At 46.8% G+C, this 15944-nt stretch overlaps 1 pseudogene across 1 annotated transcript in view; it reads left to right on the forward strand.

The window, feature by feature from the left end:
* Window positions 1-9469: 9469 nt before the first annotated feature.
* LOC308651237 overlaps window positions 9470-15944 on the forward strand; it is a 43169-nt pseudogene continuing 36694 nt past the window's right edge. The window contains exons 1-2 of the transcript in view: window positions 9470-9544; window positions 9834-10007. The product of the transcript in view is annotated as an uncharacterized misc_RNA (transcript). The remainder of the gene's footprint in view (window positions 9545-9833; window positions 10008-15944) is intronic.

The raw sequence follows: 15944 nt of genomic DNA on the forward strand, positions 1-15944 counted from the left end.
ATCATCAGACCACACATGGTCCAAGGTGCTGGTGGTTAAAACAAGATGAGCAAAAGTGAAGATACAGTAGACAGTGACATGGGAGGAATGGTCTACAGATCATCTGTCTGTTAAGGTCTAAAATCCAGAATATGCAAAGAGTTCTTTCAAATCAATAACAAAAAGACAAATCATGCAATTAAAAAATAGGCAAATGTCTTGACTACACAATTCTCCAAAGAAGACATACAGATGGCCAACAGGTACATGAGAAGATGCTCAGCATCATCAGTCCCTGGGAAATGCAAATCAAGACCACAGTGAGCCACCACTCCACACTCACTCACTGGTTAAAATATGACATAAAGGAGGTGGCGAGGTCCTGGAGAGATCAGATGCTCACATGTTGCTGGTGGGGATATAAAGTGCACAGCTGCTATGGAAATGGTTTGCCAATTTCTCAAAATGTTAACCTAGAACTACTGTAGGACCCACATATGCTTTCCCTTGTGAGGAATCTAGAAATCAAAAAGGAAAAAAAATCTGGGGAGGGTCTCATGAACATAGATGAGAAACCAGAAGAGGAGGGAGTGGCAGCAGGGAGGAGGGAGTGTAAAGGCAGGAATGAAGTGGACCAAATTGTGTTGGTGTACTTATGGATGCAAGAGATCCCCTGATATGTATAACAATTAATTTCTTATAAAATGACTACAGGAACCAGCATTTCCTCTCCTAGGCTTAGACTCCAAAGAATTGAAAACAGGAACTCAGTAAAATACACATACAAACGTGCACAACAGCACTTTTGTTTGTTTGTTTTGTTTTGGTACCAGTGATTGAACCTAGGGGCACTTAGTCACTGAGCCACATCTCCAGCCCTTCTTAAGTTTTGTTTAGAGATGGGTTGCTAAATTGCTTGGGGACTTGCTAAGTTGCTAAGGCTGGCTATGAACTTGCAATCTTCCTCCCCAGCCTCCCAAGCCACCCGGATTAAAGCTGTGCATCACCACCTGGCCAGTGCTGTTTATAATGTGCACAGGTGGCAAGAACTCAAATGCCCATTGACTGTTGAGGAAAAACTAAAGCATGATCTATTCATGACCTTGGAGTATTACTGAGCTGTACAAATGGCTGAAGAAAGATGCATGCTCCAATAGTGCCCATCAAAACACTATTCTATGAAGTGTGGGAAAGTGAACATATTGAGTGGTATAATTCATACAGAAGGTGAACCATAGAGACAGAAATGCAGGTCAGTGGTCTCTAGGGTCTAGAAACATCAGGGTAATGGTGAGGTACTGCTTAGCTATTGGGTACCAAATTTCTTTTTGGGGTGATGTGCTAAGTGCCACTGAATTGATGGCTTTGAAATTGTTAATTTTATGTTACATGAATACTAACTCAATCTTTTAAAAAAGGAAAAAGTGTGGGATGGGGACAGGTAAATGACTCATCATGATTCCATGTGGCTAAAACTTTTAAAAATATCTAAAAGGATTTGTCAAAATCCTAACCCCTTTATGGCCCAAGCGAGCAATGCTCTTGTAGCAGAATTTGAGGCACTGAAGGATGGGATGTGGGGGTGGCGTGAAGCTCCTGCTGCTGCCTTCCCAGGGAACCCTGCAGTGGGACTGGGGACCTGGGTGTGCCTCTCTAACTAAAAGAAAAGAAAATGCAGTGTTGTCCCCTCCTGCTGCTCCCTGTCCTGCTGCCCTCCACTCCTGTTGCTCTCCCCTTCCTGACATGGATCCCTCCCCAGCTTCCCTCGTTTTCTACCCCCCCTCCTCCTGCTGCCCCCTCTTCTGCATCCCCCTCTCTCTCTGACAAGTCTGTCCCCAGACTCTCAGCTGCTTGGCTGCCATCTCTTGTTCCTGGCATTTCCTGAGAAACCTCAGCCAGGAGAGATGGCATCCACTGGAGACACTCACAATCTTGCCCCGACTCTGCTGTCCCTCTTTCTGCCTTTTATTATAATGTGCACAGGTGGTAAGAACTCCAGACTTCCCAATGGGTGAGTACAGTGGTCCCTGTGTGCTATGGGTAGGGACCGCTAAGGAAGCCTGTGACCAGGACTCACAGATCCTCAAGGCTGCCAAGCACCTTCTCCCACTCACTGTTTACAACATCCCCTGACACTTAAGAACTGCTTGGGATCAAGTGTTGTGCACAAAGCCCAAGGAAATAAGGAAGCCACAGCTTAGGATGAACTGTGAGTCTCAGATTGCATGGGCCACAGGCCAATACCGTGGACACACTTTCCCAGGACCCATTTAACAGTAGGAAAAGGACTTAGTAACCAACACCAAGACGCCTCTGGCCTCCTGCTGCAGGCCACTCAGCCTGAAGCCTCTCATAGATCCATGGCACCCCCGTCCCACAGGGTGGCAGCCATGCTTTCTGCTCCCATTTTCCATGTGAAGATGCTGCTGAGGTGTCACTGGACAGGCTCTTGTGTGGGTGGCCAAGGAAGGAAACTGTCCACTTCAGCCAACAGAAGTAAAGATGGCTCATATTTGGAGAGCAGATGCCACGTCTCTACGGGTAGCCAAGAGGCAGGAGAGTGAGGTCAGTGCGTCCACTAGCTCATGGCCCCATGACCCCTGGGAACAACACTCATGATCCAAATGCAAAGGCACCACGACCAACCCAGGCCACACCCGAGAACACCATGTCAGGTGTGAACAGGACAGCAGCAGCTGAGGGCCCGCAGGGCTCTAAAGGGTCTGCGTAGCTTCCAGGACCAAAATCCATGGGGGCCATGGTCACACCAGCAGGCTCTGCACAGACTACCTCAGGTCTTGCCTGAACCATGCTGATGCCTCCAGCACAGCACCAGGTCTCATTATCTGGCCTACCAGATGAGAAGCCTGTGGAGCCAAGCAACATGATCAGAAGGTGAACCCACTGCAGGGCAGGCCAGAGCCCAGACACTGCCCCTGGGAGGCAGAGCATGGCTGGCCACCCAGGGGCCAGGCCCAGGCCCCGGCTCTGCCAGCAGCTAAGACTGTAATGGAAAGTTCTGAGAGGAAAATGCAGTGGTGTCTGGAGGGCTCCCCAACCCCACATCTATACAGCACCCAGGATGTGGCTTTGTGTAGAGGAGGGTCCTCCAACCCTGGAGTTCCTTAAGGATCTCGAGAGGAGGCTTCTTGTTTTAGTGTGGGTGCTGAGTCCAGGGAGTCGTGTCTTTATGAGACAAAACAGGAAAAGACACAGAGTCATGGAGAAGATGAAGAGCAGAGGCTGGAGCACCTTTACCCTACAGCATTTACACTGTGAGCTTGGGCACCCCACGCCCAGAGCACAGATCCCCACTGCTCTAACCACCACCTCCCTGGTCATTGGCGTGGCAGCTGAAGGACACTTGCGCAGGGCTGTTTCATGAAGTCCTATGATGTTGGAGTGGGATGCAGGCACAGAGCAGAAAGAGGGCAGATGTGGGCAGGGCCGGTGTGGGGCAGGTAGAGGGCAGGTCCTGGCATGCATGTTATTATACATATGATGCACAGAGGAGGTGTCAAGAATATCTAGGGGAACAACAGCTATGTAAATAATACAACATGGGAGGTGAGGAGGAATGAATGGTATGAGTTTGCTGTGCAGGCTTAAGGAGCACTAAGCACACCATCCACCAGCCCCCAGGACAGCAGGAGTCATGCAGGATGAAGGAGGCAGTTGGGCCAGAGAGGATTGCAGAGGCACTGGGAGCAGGTTGGGGTTCAGCTGACTCCCAGTGAGACCTGGGCAGTGTCCCTGAGCTGCTGGGACTTGGCATCCATGTACATGAATAGTGGGTGATGACACTCATCCTCCTTGCCATGGTGAATGTTAAATGAGCCCCACATGTGCCCCACACAGAGTATTAGAAACTGATCCATGTTAATTACTGTTACTTTCTGAACATGAACCACTAGATACTCCCCAGAGAGGACAAACTCAGCACTCGATCCCACCTGGTGAGGTCCCTGGGAGCTGCTCTAGAACCCCAGTCAGCACCCAATTACCTCCCCTGAGGTTCCCTGGGAGCTGCTCTAGAACCCCAGCGCACCCCAACCACCTCCCCTGAGGTCCCTGGGAATGGCTCTAGGACCCCAGCAGCACCCCAACCAGCTCCCCTGAGGTTCTCTGGGAACTGCTCTAGGACCCCAGCAGCACCCCAACCACCTTCCCTCCAGATATGATTCCCTTATCCCCCTCCTGTTTCTTGGCAGAAAATTCTTCCCACACCCCAAGGCAGGGCAAACTCCTCCCTTTGGCATGGCAAATCCACTTCTTTCATAAAGAAGTTCTGCTCTAGAGAACATCAAACTCTGAACCCTTTGGACCCAAAAGACCTCAGTGCATATCTGACAAATTCTCAAAAATTGTATGGTGATTGCAATTGTAAACACACACACACACACACACACACACACACACACACACACCAACTCTGCTTCATTACTGCTCAAGTTCTATTCATAGAGCCATTTTGAGTGCAGCTCACTATTGAGGTTTAATTGATGCCCCATTTCTTTCAGGCAGCTGATCCTATTAAATTTACACATGAGGCTTCTCATGGTCACAGTGTGGCTGCAACAGCTCCAGATCTTATACCCACATCCATGAAGAAAGAAAGCATGACTCTCTTCCCCACAACAAAAATTCTGGAGCCAAAATTTTATGGGATAAACCCTATTGAGTATAAATTTTTTATTCCTGTACCAAGGGTAAAGTTAATCCCATTTTAATCATCCATGAAGGGTTATCAAAGAGAAGCTCCTCAAAAAAGATTGAGGTATAATGAAAGTGGAGTGCTGTGTATCAAAAATATAAGTCTGATGCCAAACTATTGAGATTTTGCATCTTTCTTTAACACAAGTTAAAAATTGTTCCTAATCACAGTCCTCAGTCCAAATCTTCCCTTACTTTAGGTTATATTTGTTTGGAGCAATTTAAGCCCAGACTCCAACACTGATTCAGCTAAGATAGAAATCAGGAAAACCATCCCATTCACAGTAACCTAAAAAAAAATAAAATACTTGAGTACTAATAAAACCAAGAAGGTGAAAGATTTTACAACTAAAATCATACAACACTGAACAAAGAAATTGAAGAAGACATTAGAAGATGGAAAAGACCTCCCATGTTCTTGTATTGGCATAATTAATAATATCAAAATGGCCATACTACCAGTATAGTAATATACAGATTCAATGTAATCTCCATTAAAATGTCAATTATGTTTTTCACAGAATTTGACAAAACAGCTCTAAAATTCATTTGAAAGAATAAGATACACAGAATAGTCTAAGTGATTCCAAGCACAAAGAGTAACATAGGAGGCATCACAATGATGTAGATATTTTCAAAGCATACTAAAGAGCTGTAGTTACAGAAACAGCATGGTTTGGCATAAAAACAGACATGAAGACCAATAGAATAGACTAGAAGACACAGAAACAGACTGCATACTTACAGCCATTGGATACTTGACAAAGTTTCCAAAAATTTATGTAGGAAAAAAGTTAATCTTTCTAACAAATAGTGCTGGGAAAACTGGACATGCATATGTAGAAGAATAAAACTGGACCCCTGTCTCTCACCCTGCACAAAAGTCAAGTCTAAATGGACCCAAACCTTAGGAATTACAAAAGAAACCTTGCAACTTCCCAAAGAAAACATATGGTCAATACTCCATCATACAGATGCAGCACCAGCTTCCTCAACAAAACCTTACACCCCAAGAAATAAAACAAGAATCAGTGAGTGGGGTGACATCAAATTAAAAGCTTCTGCACAGGGACTGGGGATGTAGCTCAAGCGGTAGCGCGCTCGCCTGGCATGCGTGCGGCCCGGGTTCGATCCTCAGCACCACATACCAACAAAGATGTTGTGTCCGCCGAGAACTAAAAAATAAATATTAAAAATTCTCTTTCTCTCTCTCTCTCTCTCTCTCTCTCTCTCTCTCTCTCTCTCTCTCTCTCTCTCCTCTCACTCTCTCTTTAAAAAAAAAAAAAAGCTTCTGCACAGCAAATGACATTATTAAGGGTGTGAAGAGAGCACCTATGGGATGGCAGAAGACCCTGGCCAGCTGCTGCTGGGAGGGGGATTAATATCCAGAACACATAAAAAACTCAAAAAACTTACCACAAGAAAACAAATAACCCAATCAATAAATGGGCAAAAGAACTAAATAGACACTTCTCAAAAGAAGAAACAGAAATGACAACAAATATATGACAAAATGCTTGCCAGCCTTAGCAATCAGAGGAATGAAAACCAAAACTGCACCAAGATTTCATCTGCTCCCGTATGAATGGCAATTATCAAGACCACAAAGGATTATAAATGCTGGGAAGAATGTTGGGGGAAAGGCACATTTCCACATTGCTGGTGGAGTTGCAAATTAGCACATTCACTCTGGAAAGCAGGATGGAGATTCCTCAAAAATTAGGAATGGAACCACCATGAGACCCAGCTACCCCATTCCCTGGTATTTATCCAAAAAAACTAAAATCAACATACTACAGTGATGTGGGCACATCAACATTTACAGCAGCACAACTCACAATGGCCAAGTCATGGAATCAACCCAGATGCCTGTCATAGATTTATGAATTAAGAAAATGTGGTCTATTCCCACAATGGAGTTTTACTCAGCCATAAGGAAAAATGAAATCATGGCATTTGCTGGTAAGTTGATGGAAGTGGAGAACACTGTGCCAAGTGAAATGAGCCCAGTCTCAGTGAATCAAAGGTCAAATGTTTTCTCTCAAATGTTGAAACTAGAGTTAAATAAAGGAAAGAGGGAGGGAAGTGTCCAGGGAAGGTCAGTAGAAATAGACCAAGAGGGAGGAGAGATGGGCAAGGACAGGACAAGGGAGTGAATTCTGAAAAAACTGTGTATGTGCATATATAAGTATACCACATGGAATTTCCACTTTATGTATAAGTAGAAAGAATCACTCAATATAAATAAATAGCTGAGAAATATCTATAGAGTGGAGAAAGGAGAATGGGGGAAGGGAGGAGGGAAGGGAAAGGAGATCATGAGCTGAAATCAAATCCCATGCATTTATGATTTTGTCAGGATTAATGCAACTACTAGGAATTACTACAATGCTCTCCAAAAAATTCCCTGCTAACAACTCAATACCAATTGTTATATGTGTCATCTGTTATATGTGTCCTGGCATCATTAAAGTAAAAGCTATGTGTGATTTCTCAAGTCTCTGTATATGCTCCCAAGTTTGGTGCACACAAAGAAAGGAACATGGCTTCCATTATAATAAAAAGTCCTTATAAATCCTTATACCACCATTCCAAGAATTTTCTTCTAAAAAAAATGAAGGAAGAAAAGAAGGAAAGGAGGATGGAGTGCGGGGGAGGAGGGAGGGAAGGAAGAAGTCAGTCCTCACTTAGCCATTGTCCTTGGACAACAGCAGCATCTATCCCACCCACTACTCTGACATCTCTGCCATCTTTGTTGTGCGGGCTCTGCTTACTGGCAGCTTCAAACACAATATGCGTGCCGTGCATCTTTATCACAAAGTGAAATTGCAACTCTTGTGATCCTGGAAGATTTGGCACATGTCAGCAGGGTGCTTGGCAACAAGAATGCAGCAAGGGTCTACAGTCACTCCTCAAGGGAGAGGCATTGACAGTTAACAAGTCAATTACTTGGAAAGACCAAGGACAGCAGTGCTTTATAAGAGAGCAGCCTGAACTGCCAGGCACAGTGAAACTCCTGGGGACTGCGGAAGCCCTTGAATATTTCTGCTGAATAGACCCTTTCAATGATCCTATTGGCAATGTCAAATGTGAAGTTAAAAATTCAATATTATGTGACAATATAAAATTGAAGAAGAGTCACAGATGATCTGCATGCTATACATTCTTTGTTCTGTATATTAGAACATGGGGATTATTAAACTTGAGTTTTCTTTAACATAAGATCAAGTAAACTTATTATGATTATCTGAATTTCATTTCTCAAGAAAAACTCCCAATCAACATTTTTCTCATTTTTTAAATTTTTGTAATTCTTGTGAAATTTTGGTTCCCATTTTAATTAGCCAAATATTCTCTGAGTAAAGAAAAATTCTCCTATTTTTGAATGGCAATGCTCATGAAAATGCACATTTTATGTGTGAAAGTATGCGAATATTCTATCTTAGATGAGAAAAGAACTCTCCCTTCCTTCCCAAAATAGCATCTTCCTTCCTGCCTCTGAGCCTCTGCACATGCTGTTCCCTCTGCCAGAAATCCTCCTTCATGGGTGCATGTGGGGCTCACTTCCTAGTCTCCTTCATGTCTGGGTAGGTGAGACCTCATGGATTCAGCTTACATGACATGTGGGTCATAACAACATGGTTGCCCCCAGAGTCCCCCAAGGGGTACTGTCCTGTGTCATTTCCCAGCACCCTAAATGCTGTGAAAACCACTGAGTGCTGGGTGGAGTTTGCTGCCAGCCTGGCTCAGGCATGAGTCTGACTGGCTGACATTCACCTAAGGTGACCTGAGGTGGGTTTCAGTCAAGAAGAGGTCACATGCACCTCAGTCCTGTGTGTGGTGTAGGAGATGGGGATGGGCAGGGACAGGACCCCCCCCTGCCCCAGCTAGAATCTTCCTGTGAGGGGAACTGAGGCATCTGACGTTATGAGAGGAAGTCAGATAACGACCCTCAAGTCAAGACCCTGCAGGGAAAGTCCCCATCTTGGGCATGACATGGCCCAAGGCATAGACCAGCAGCTTGCTTATACACACATGGTTAGCCCTGAGCTATGTGCCTCTCTATGCCTTTTCTGGGGGAAAAAAAAAATCATGGGCACTAGAGCATTCACATCAAGTTCAGGTGTTGTTCAGTGCACATAGAACCCAGATCTGCCAGGGGGAAAGGGGAACCAGAACATCCCAGCACAGAGAAGCTCACTGTGTCCATGGGCCTTGAGCTACATGCTCAGCCCTTTCTGGGGCCACAGTGTGGACTTTCCCCTTCATCAACCCCTAACTTTGCCCACCAGCCCCACATCTCACTCCATTCTTTGTTTGGGATGCCAAGCATCTGGATGAGATACCCTCTGGAAACCCCTGCCCATGCACCAGCAACATGTAGACAGCACTTCTTCTGACCCAGATTTAAGGGACCCACAAGGCTTGCTGCTCCCAGGATGATGGTCCCACCAGGAAGTGCCCCAGGATTGTACGTGGGGAACCCAGTGGTTCCCCCCGTACAATCCTGAGCCTTGGCTTCTCTTCTCAGTCTCGGGGCCTCCAGGGGGTGCCCTCACACACCTGGGGCAGGCATCAGTGACCATCACCTCCATTGAGCCCCCCCCCCAGGCCCCAGTAAGAGATGTCACCAACACTGTAGGGAGGGAAGTATCCTGTGGACCAGAATTCCTCAGATTCAAAAGCACACAGGATCACTGGTGCCACCAAGGATACTTCAGAGTTCTGTTCCCACCCTCCAGAGCTGAGACTGTGCTGGTCAAGAGGACACACTGCCATGGGCTCCAGGAAGCCCTCACCAGGCAGTGTAGCCTGGGGCACATTTCAGGGGATCCCATCATGTGGGAGGAAGGTAAGATCACCTCACAGCCCCAGATGCAGTGCCTCTGCTCTGGTTAAGGGGAGCATATAGATGCTATTTGTTTGGCCAACTGCTCTGCCTATGATCAATTAGCAGAGAGCCACTTGCATCCTAATAGGGATCTGGAGGCTGGCAAGGTGGGCCCTGCCAGCTGTACCTTTCAAAATGGAATATAAACTTGACAGATGACAGGGCAGAGTAAGGAGCCCTGAGAGCATGCAGGGAGCTATCTCTGCACACCTTCCATGAGGTCCTGGCCCAGTGGGTCTTCCTCCTACAGGTGCCTGCCCAGCAAGCAGAGATCCTTGAGGATGTGACTTTTTGGCCTCTGACTTGGAAAGGAACCAGGAGGACCAGCAGACCATGGGTGCTGGAAAAGTGCATCTGCCAAAAAGATGAGCTGGATAGGCCAGAGTACAGCTCCAGGGTAGCGCAGGAAGGGATCCAGGTGCAGGTGAGGACCCCCAAAAGTGCCCTGGCTCCTGGGAGGGGCTGCCAGCTCTGGCCTCACCACTCAGCCAAACTGTCCATCTAAGAAACTTAAATGTGATGGGTGCAGCTCAGAAGAACTCAGGAACAACATTAAACAATGTGGTTTATGTTAATTCTGTTCACCAAGTCCCTGCTACACACCAGGAGTTGACCACCTACTCTGTACTGTGGGAATGGCCATCCCCAGAGGCACCCGGGTAGCTTAGTGAAGCTGGGACCACATGCCTGCCTTGAGATCAGACTCCAGCATGGAGCCATAGGAATCACCACACCTCTGGCCCTCCAATGCCTCGTCTGTCAAATTGGGATGTTGGCAGCAGCATCTACCTCTCAGCGTCTCTGCAAGGATCAGGATTTTATGTGCAAAGATCTTAGTGCAGACTCTGCCAGGCAATCTGCACCACACAGGCTTATGGTGATGGGTTATAGGGTCCAGGCATTGCCCCCTCAGAAGCCATTCCCGTCCACCTGCCACACTTCAGTCACTTTCAGTCCCACCCCGCCTCATTGACACACAGACCTGGAGAGAATCCCTCATGAATCATCAACACCTCCTGCTCTGTGTCTCTCCATACAGAGGGCCTTGGAGAACAGTGCCACCTGCCCACACCCAGCAACCCAGCACCAGGGCTTCCTGGGGGGTGGGGGGCACCCTGTGCATTCCAGGCAGTTCAGGCTGGGCCGCCTCTATTCCAGCTTCTGGGATTGACATGTGTGGCCAAAGCACAGCATCTTTATGGAGAGAGACTGGTCTAAGAAGGAATTGTGCAATCACCCAAGTCAATCAGATTTTTCATCTTCTGGCCACAGTTGATTGACTCACAAAGAGACAGGTGACCAGAACTTGTCAGGAATTGTTGACTCCAGTTGTCCTTCTACAAAGCACTGATTGTTCCAAGTGTCCAGAACCTGCCTGAGACTGAAGCCAACAGAGGAACACAGAGGCAACAGATGGACAGAGATCACTTTGTGGCCATATCTCTGAGCACCTAGATCTAGCCAGACCTGAGGCTATCCTTGAGCTTTTCAGTTATATGTGCCAGGAAATTTCCTTAAGCCACATTGGGTTGGGTTTATTCTATTTGTAATTGAAAGTTCACTGTCAAATACAGTTAGGCACTGACATTTTTACCACTCAGAAGACCAGACAAAATCCTCCTGAGGTCCACAGAAGACACACACACAAATGTATCCCCTGCAATTCAAGGTAAAATAAAAAAAAAAAAGATTGTTGAGAGGGTATTTATTGTTCCAATCATTTCTGTGAATACAGAGAGAAAATATTAAGTAAAGGGGATCCATGGAAACAGCCAGAGAGGCTCTCCTGTCAATATTTATTACACTAAGAATAAATATTAACAAACAAAGCTAAGATGGAAAAATTCAATTTATAGCTGCAAAGCAATCTGACCTTTTATACAATTAAACTCATTTTCTGTCCAACCTACTATTTGTAGAATGCTTGCTGACATAACTTTCAAATGCTCAAAGAAAGAACCACTTCATTGTGGTGATTCAAAGTAGTCCATGAGCCAGGGTGAAATGTTGTCACCTTTCCTTCTCTCACTCAGACACACTCGGGCTTTGCCCTGGTGCTCTGGGCACTCCTGTCCTTGAAGAGCTGTCAGACACCTGGGTACTCATGCCTACCATGACACCTTCATAGCTCACCTGCGATCTGTATTAAGATGGTCATCAGAACTGCACAGAACTTTCTTCCAAGTACCAAATTCATAGGCAAAGGAACACCAACATTGCCTCTTAGAATTTCCAAGAAAAATAAAACAGCCCAAGCCAAACTCAAGATCAACCCACCCAAAAATAAAAACAGAACTCCCCCTTCTGTGCCCTTTTAGAAATGACCAGCAACCATCATGTGTACCACACCAGATACTAGAGTCTCAAGGTGCTGCTCACATCAAATGCCTGGAACCATAGGATGTGTGTGTGTCCCCATGCTCCCTGCCAATGTCCTCCCATGCATGACCCCAGAAGCACCCAGGTTTCTAGCCACACACCATGCAGCCTCAGGGTGGTCTGCTGGAACTCAAGCCATCCTACCACACTCAAAATCACACTGGAGCCTTCTGCTGTGGGGCCTGTGCTGTGCCCCTGCTGGCAGAACCAGCTGGAAGCCAGGGTGAAGGGAGGCTGGACACAGAGGCAGGCTGGTTTACATGCCTACTAGGGCTCATTTCCGAGGAACTCGGCTCTGCTGGAACCTCTCATCTGAAATCCCTCTCCCTGTGAATCACCCTGCTTCCTGCTCATGGGTTCCTCTGGCCCACCTTAAGCTAAAGCCCCCCACTGTGCTCTGTTCAGGGTGCACCAGCCACTGCCTGCCTTTGCAAGGCCACTCTCAGCCCTCTGAACCTTTCCGCTCACATTCGGGGGCCCCTGGTTTTCTGGACCTTTCCTGTCCATCCTTCAAGTCTCAAGGTGATGGTCCCTCCTCCAGCAAGCCCTCCCAGGGCAGAACATCAGGTTGTACAATGCTTCCATGAACTGCTTTCCTTCAGAGCACCCACCACGCTACATCACCATGCATGCTTTATTAGTGTTGTCTCTCCCGGATGCGAGGCCTCATCTTGCTAATTGTTGCATACTCTCCACTTGGTACCATGCCCTGAACACACTTGGTACTCAGGATGCAATTTTCAAATTAAACAACAAATGCCATGGGCACCTGGGACTGACACATCTGGACTTTTTCCTGCTCAGAAGAGGTCTGGCAAACTGCCATTGAAGGCAAACTGCTCGGGTCTCCCAGCTTGGGAATGATGCCCCCCCCTGCCACCCGTGGCCTACAGCTGTGATCTGTATTAAGATGGTCATCATAACTACACAGAACTTTCTTCCAAGTACCAAATTCATAGGCAAAGGAACAACAACATTGCCTCTTAGAATTTCCAAGAAAAATAAAACAGCCCAAGTCAAATTCAAGATCAACCCACCCCAAAATAAAAACAGAACTCCCCCTTGATGCTGCTCACATCAAGTGCCTGGAACCATAGGATATGTGTGTCCCCATGCTACCTGCCACTGTCCCCCCATGCATAACCCCAGAAGCATGTGCCTTCTTTGAAGTCCTATTAGAGCCAATGTTGCAAATCTGGGCACAAATGCTGGCCAGGGAGAAGGGATGGAGGTCATCTTCATGGATGAAGGTTGTCTTCAGGGCCCAAGGACTGCATCTCTTGCCCTCCCATCCACTCCCTAATGCCACTACTGAGGGCAGCTCAAGGCAGCCACCATGAAGGTTTCCAAGTGTTCTCACTTGACCTTACTTTCTCCTCATAAAACACATGACTGCGGCAGAGAAACAATCCATATGCTTACAATGTCTCAGGGTTGATGCAATAGGACCCTGGCAGGAGAACCCAGGAGGAGTCAACCAGCCAGGGCCACACAGCTGTGCACCCTATTAGAGGTGAGATCTAGGCTGTGGTTTCGACCCTCTCCCTGTGACAGTTCCTGAAAAGGCAGCTTACAGAAGAGCCAAGAATAGTATTCCCAGGTCCTTTCATCCAGGTTCAAAGCCTAGCTTTGCCCTGTTGGACCTGTGAACCTGAGGCTATTTATTCAGTCTCTCTGGCCTCTGTGTCCCTGTCTACAAGGTGAGGACAAACATGCCAATGTGGGTGGTATCCCCAGGCACTGAATGAACACATGCAAACATATCTCAAGCACAGTACCTGCCTTGACTGTGACAAATGCCTACTTGGCCCTCCTTCTGCTGTAATGTAGATCTGCCTGTCTCCCAAAGGCACAAGTGGAAGAGACTGGGAGCAGGGAACTACTGGGAGGCATTGGTACCCTTAGGATGGCAGGCCTGGTGGGCTGGAGTCCAGCATCAGGGGTGCCCTTGAGGGGAGAGCAGGGTCCCAGCCATTTTCTCTTTCTCCTTTGTACACAGCCATAAGGGCAATAGCTTTGATCCCTCACCAACCAGCACCAAAGGTTTGAAGCAACAAGCCCAATCCTTAGGATTGAAACCTCCAAAGCTGTGGGCTGAAATAAACCTTCTGACTCTATATGTTGAAATCATCTCAAGAATGTATCATAGTTACAGAAAGCTGAGTGACACACTTCCAGCCACGACCAGCTTCCTTGTCCCCACTACATGCTTCCAGTCTTTCAGAGGGATGGAAATCTCATTTCGTCCTGCCCCTAGCTCTGTCCTTGGGTGAAGAAGAAAGCCCAGAGCAGGCATGTCTCCCAGGCCATAAACTCAGAAAACGTTTTTGTAACTTTCTAATATTCAAATCAGTTTCGATTCTCAGCCCTTTGGCCAGGCTAGTTTCTAAAATAAAGCTGGAAGAGATCTCTTCTTAAATTTTCTGTACCCTCTTGGGGATCAAGGGCAGTGGGTAGTCCCAGGGTTCTGAGGCTTGACAAAAAGGAGAAAGAGAAGACAAATAGGACTTTTGTCATCCTCCCACACAGGCCCTGTAGCCTCAGCACTGTGCCTCCTGGTCCTTCAGGTCAGCCATGGGTGAGAAGGGGACTCTGATACTCACTTGACAGGCCAAGGGTTTGTCTAAGGTCACTATGTCCCATTCCCAAAACCCTGGGAAGATCCAGTGCCTCCTGGGGCCAGGCAGGTAGTGTAGAGGTAGTTGCATGGCAGGTAGAGACTGGGAACCCGGTGATTACATTCACAGGTCCCAATCCAGAGGCTGCCCCGGTAAGTGGCCTCAGGCCCCTTTCAACCTGGAGAGGAGGCAGCTCTCTGGCAACAGGATCTGCCATTCTCATGTCATTCACACCACTGGGCAGCAGAGCTGCAGCTGGGGCCCCTCTGCAGAGGTGGTCTCAGAGGAGCTCCTGCCCCTTGTCCTTCTGAGTATTCTCTAGGACAATTCTTCTCCATTTGTACAGTCCAAGGCACACCTCCTGAGACCACACTTGAAAGCAAACTTTAACGGTGGATGGATGGATGGATGGATGGATGGATGGATGGATGGATGGAGATAAATGGGTGGATAGAGGGATGGATTGTGGATGGTTTGTGGATGATGAATGGATGGATGGATGGATGGATGGAAGGATGGAGAGATGGATGGTAGATGGAAGGATGGATAAATGATAAATGGATGGTAGTTGGATGGATAGATGGAGTCAAACAGAAGGAAAGATAGATGGAGATAGGTATTTCTCCATCTCAAGTATAAGTCTCTTAGAAGTCATTATCATTTTTTACTCCAGACTTCCAATGTCCTAGTTGATCCAGTCACAGCAGCTCTATGAATGACTACCTACAACAATGTTGGTGATATTTACAAACTAAGATTACAAATAAGATTATAAAATCTATATCTTATACTGCAGCCACAAAAGTTACCCAAAGTAGCTTTCCAGCCTACAGGAGGAGAAAAGACCACTGAGGAATGACACAGTGTGGGGGTTCTCATCTACATGGGGGCACACAAAGACCAAGGAAATCAAGCTCCAGCTGACATTGCCTTGAGTGGCCTTCCTGCAAGACCAAAGTCCATCATCTGCACACAGACCAGAGACCAAACTATTCTTAATTATCCAATAACCCAGAGAACCAATTTGGGTGCTCAAATTCAAAACTTCTCTCTAAATATTCAAGCCAAAAAAGCTCAGGACCCTCTTGCTTTGACTGTATCCACTCTATACTCCAGATTCCAAAAATGTACACCACCACTTCTGACAGTCTTTAGACATAGCCTGCAAATACTGCCTGTCCAGAGAAATAAAATTTAAAGAAGCCTAAGGTCTCAGAGAGCTCAAGATGTGTTTCAAACAAGACCAATATTAACCAAATAAATCATCACTCTGCCTGGTGCAAAGGCAAGCAGAATCTATTCATTTTCTCAAGTGTATTGGGCATTTTTTTCATTAGTTGTAATTGCTACAACATTATTCTTCA

This window comes from Spermophilus citellus, assembly GCF_964194105.1.
Source record: "Spermophilus citellus genome assembly, chromosome: 6".
Taxonomy (NCBI): domain Eukaryota; kingdom Metazoa; phylum Chordata; class Mammalia; order Rodentia; family Sciuridae; genus Spermophilus; species Spermophilus citellus.